The sequence below is a fragment of the Mus pahari genome, chromosome 5 (assembly GCF_900095145.1).
Source record: "Mus pahari chromosome 5, PAHARI_EIJ_v1.1, whole genome shotgun sequence".
NCBI lineage: Eukaryota > Metazoa > Chordata > Mammalia > Rodentia > Muridae > Mus > Mus pahari.
Genome location: NC_034594.1, coordinates 39,147,451 through 39,152,270, shown reverse-complemented (window position 1 = coordinate 39,152,270; position 4,820 = coordinate 39,147,451). Strand labels below are relative to the sequence as shown.

The window sequence follows — 4,820 nt, the reverse complement described above, 5'->3', positions numbered from 1 at the left end:
GAGCAGAGCCTAGAAGAAATGCTAACAGGGTGTGCAGTTGAAACTTTCAGGCCTGTGGTCCTGGTAGTTGGGGGATGGTAGACAGTAGGCATGGAAGTTTTGCTTGTAGATTGACAGGAGTACTTATCTGGAGTCATTTGAGCTATGAGAGGTGGATCTAAGTCTCACAACTCCCTAAAGCTTGCAAGAATATTTTAAGTTAATAAAAAGAGATAAAAGTTTTAGACATTGGCATTACCACTGTTTGTAATCTGTCCTGAAGTCTGCATTGTAGAAAAAGCAGTAGGCTCATGCCTTTGAGTCATTAAAATTTGGGACCCAAACCAAATGATTGTGGGTTAAAAGCATGAACACTCTCCCTCTCTCCAGGGACTGGGTGTACGGGCAGGGCGGCGGTGCTTTCAGCACAGCGAGAAGACTGACGAGTCTGTTTAGGAGACACCAAGGGGAGTTTAACATTTTGAGTTTATAACTTTGACGGTACTAGCAGTGCCTTACCAGGGCTCGATCCCCAGATGCACCTTCTCAGAGTCGTGTTAGTTGCTTATAATGCATGCGCCTCCCCATTGCTTCATGGTGCTCTGTGGCCTTGGTCACCTTGTGGGGACAACAGAGAGGAGTAGAGGGAAGAGGAGCTTACAAACACAGGGCTGGGCTGCACTGCTGCCTGGGCACCCCAGGGCTTCCCTGGCAGCCTTTGCTGTCTTGCATTTACTTTGAGGAGGGAGCTTCTGCAGCTTTTATTTTTGCATGTAAACCACTGGGGGGGGGGTCTGGATGGTGGGCACCCTAGTGATTACACTGGAGTTCTGAGGGCTCCAGACACTAGCTGGGAATTCGGGTGATGGAAACAATGATTCAGAGCAATCACATTATTGCAAAGCTGGGCCTTCAGCAGGGATTCTGGTGGCCAGGTGTGGACATCTAAGGAAGCAGTGACATGGGAGGGGCATACACTGGGCTGGCCTTGAGCTGCCTGGATGACATCAGGGACAGAGGACTTAGCAGCTGGTGGCTCCAGGGATCTCCAGTCCACTTTTTACTTGGCCAGGGGCTTCCTGAAGGACCTGCCAGCAAACTCTGCTTTGCTGCCCAGCTCTTCCTCGATTCTAAGGATCTGATTGTACTTGGCCAGGCTTTCAGATCGGCAAGGGGCACCAGTCTTGATCTGCCCAGTGCAGAGCCCCACCACCAGGTTGGCAATAAAAGTGACCTCAGTCTCCCTAGATCGGTGGGACACCGTGATGCCCCAGCCATTGGACTGGGCCAGCTTACACACCTGCAGAGACTGCGTCACAGAGCCAGTCTGGTTCACTTTGAGCAGGTGGCAGTTGCAGGACTTCTCTCCCACAGCCCACCACCTGGATGCCCGCACCAGCCGTGAACTTCTGCCAGGCACCCCAGTCGTCCTGGTCAAAGGGGTCTTCAATGGACACCACTGGGGAGTCCTGGATGAAGGACTTGTACAGGTCAGCCAGCTGGTCAGGTGTGATGTACCTGCTGGGGTCATCCGGAGACTTGAAGTCCAGGTCATACTTGCCAGACCTGTAGAACTCAGAGGCAGCCACATCCATGCTGATGACAACCTGGTCAGTGATGCCGGCCTTTGCAATTGCAGTCTTGAGCAGCAACAGTGCTTCTTGGTTCTCCAGGATGTTAGGTGCAAATCCACCCTCATCACCCACACTGGTGATGTCCTTCCCGTACTTCTCCTTGATGACATTCTTCAGGTTGTGGTAAACCTCTGCTCCAATGTGCATGGCTTCCTGGAAGCTGGATGCCCCCACAGGCAGGATCATGAACTTCTGCATGGTCAGCTTGTTGCCAGCATGAGAACCACCATTGATCACATTGAAAGCTGGGACCGGCAGAATGACTTGAGGATTGCTGGCCAAGTCAGCAATGTGACAGTAAAGGGGCACCCCCTTTTCCACAGCACCAGCTTTACAGACAGCCAGGGATACTCCCAGGATGGCATTTGCACCAAATTTAGATTTATTCTCAGTGCCGTCCATCTTGATCATCAGCTTGTCAATCTTTTGCTCCACAACATTCACTTTCTTGCTAACCAGAGCAGGTACAATAGTGTTATGGATGTGTTCAACAGCCTGTGAGACACCCTTCCCCATGAAGCGGGTCGTGCCATTGTCTCGGAGTTCTAGTGCCTCGTAGATGCCAGTGGACGCACCGCTGGGCACCATATCTCGGAAGAGACCTTTTGACCACAAAAGACCACAGATCCACTTCAACAGTGGGATTCCCATGGGAGTCAAAGATCTCTCTGGCATGGATCCTGAGAATAGACATGGTAAACTTCTGGCAGTAGGATCGCTGCAAAGGAAGGAGAAAGGGTGCTGTGGACACCAAAGAGAGCCTTAAGGACAGAAATGACCTCCACCCTGTACGGGGGAGCAGCACTAAGTGCCTCCCAGTCTGACTTCCTCTCCTGCTTTGCGTTTCCTTTTTAAATGGGTATATTTTATATTCTACAAATGAGGCTGATATAGCACTGCCTGCATTGCATGCTGGCTGTCTTAGGATGTCTATTGCTGTGAACAGACACCATGACCATGGCAACTCTTATAAAGGAAAACACTTCATTAGGGCTGGCTTACAGTTCAGAGGTTAAATCTATTATCATCATGGCTGCAAGCATGGTGGCATGCAGGCAGACATGGTGCTGGAGAGGTAGTTGAGAGTTCTGGATGCACAGGCAGCAGAAAGAGATGATGAGCCACTAGGCCTGGCTTGAGTTTTTAAGACCTTAAAGCCCACCCCCAGGGACACACTTCCTCCAACAGGGCCACACCTATTCCAACAATGCCACACCCCCAACAATGCCACTCCCTATGAGTCTGAGGGGCCATTTTCATTCAGACCAACACAGTTGCAATTTTGGGCCCCAGTCAGCACACTGCCTTGTAAGTGGACTTTTAGTGACAAATCTTTCACCTCATCTTCATTGTTTACTGTGACTCCTGCATTATCTTCAAACTAAAGACACGCCCTAACTTCTCTTTCAGATTTCATTGTCAAATTTCCACTGCTGGATGGACCTTTTGTCTTATCTCTGGTTTGTGGCTTAACTGTAGCTATTCCCAGGTTGGCCACACCAGCAGGGGAAAGTCTGTCCAGCCATTCCCTCGATTCCCTCACAGTTTTGGTTCCTGTGGCATCAACAGTTTATCACAGCTCCTACTGGTAGACCCAGGAAATCCACAATTTCGTTTTAGAGGATGCAGCATGTCCCACTGCCACATCTTGAGCATGGGGGAAAACCCTTTTCAGTTTTCAACTCTTTGTGACTAAGGTGAAAGTGGGTGTGGCATTGGCATCATTTAAGAGTCCCTCTGACTCTTCAGAGTGGAGCTCTGAAGGCCTTTTTCTCCTATCTAGGTACCAGGTAGAGGACGAGATTGGTGTTTCTAAAATGGCTCTATTAATATTGCTCTATAAAAAGCAATATTTTGCTTTGTGGTTTGCTTCTAGTCTGACACTTTTGTAAAGTATAATAAGAATGAATTCCAGGCTAGGCATGGTGATGCACGCCTTTAACTCCAGAGCTCAGAAGACAAAGGCAGGTGGAGCTTTCTGAGTTCCAGAACAGCCTGGCCTATATAGTGAATTCTAGGACAGCCAGGCAGCCAGGGCTCTGTAGAAAGACCCTGGAGGGGGTGGGGTGGAGGGTGATGCACACCAGGTGTGATGGTGCATGTGTGTATTCTAGTGTTTGAGAGACTGAGGCAGGAGGTTCATAACATAGATGCCAACCTGGGCTACACAGGGAGTCAAGGCTATCTGATACACACTAAGACACTGTCTCAGAAAATAAGCCAAAACAAAACAAAACAAAACAAAAACCCTAAGCCAACTTCTGTGGGGGGGGGGCCTTCACCCTTGTGGAACACAACATGTTCCAAGCTCCACTTCCTCCTAGCCAAGCCCTTCTGTTCTGTTTTGTTTTAAAATCTATGATAGATACAAAAGTAGTCAAATTAGTCAAAATCTTTTCTTTTCCTCAGTTTCTTCTCAACATCTGGCAGCACCCCTGGACTATTTCTTCATGGCCAATGCTGGTCTTGGTACACCACACAGTTTTTATGGTTTGACTCATTTGTGGGTTTATCTGTTAACTGTCAGTTTTGCAGAAAAAAGTTCTGCTGACTCGGCATCTCAAATGCCCAGAGCTAAACAGTGTGTTCCCGACTGTCATGGCAGCCTCTGCAGAGCAGGCGGGCAAGAAACTCACACATGAGAATGTTTCTTCCCCTCATGATTCTTTATTAAAAATTTAAATTACACTCGTGTGTGTGTGTGTGTGTGTGTGAGAGAGAGAGAGAGAGAGACTCTATGTGTGTCTGTGTTTACCCACGGGCCACAGAACATGTGTGGAGGTCAGAGGACAACCTGGAGGGGTCAGTTCACACATGTGAGTTCCAAGGACTAAACTCAGGCTGCCAGGTGCTGGAAAGCACCTGAACCTGTAGGCATCCTGCCTGCTATGTTTTAAGCAAATGGTGAAACGAGAGACTTAACTAAACTTTCATTCTTTTTCCTAGTCATATTAGAGGAAGAAAATGAACTAGGACTCTTTTTAAAGTTTCAAGCAGAGCGGGATGCAACTCAAGCAGGCGAAATGATGGATGCCGTTGGCAAGGCCCTCTGTTCTTCAGCCAAGCAAAGGTTCAACACAACTCTCTTTACCCTCTGATTGTAGTCATGTGACCCTCCTGATGTGTGCTAACTTTGTAGAGAAAGGCCACTGCTGATTTTTTTTTTTTTTTTAATGTTTGGGGGTTTTTTTGTTCTTTTGTTTTTTT

At 48.2% G+C, this 4,820-nt stretch overlaps 1 pseudogene across 1 annotated transcript; it reads right to left on the bottom strand.

The window, feature by feature from the left end:
• Nucleotides 1-1,039: 1,039 nt before the first annotated feature.
• LOC110321713 lies at nt 1,040-2,322 on the bottom strand (annotated as a pseudogene). Its single transcript, XR_002380540.1, has one exon. The product of XR_002380540.1 is annotated as an alpha-enolase pseudogene (transcript).
• Between the last annotated feature and the right edge of the window lie 2,498 nt (nt 2,323-4,820).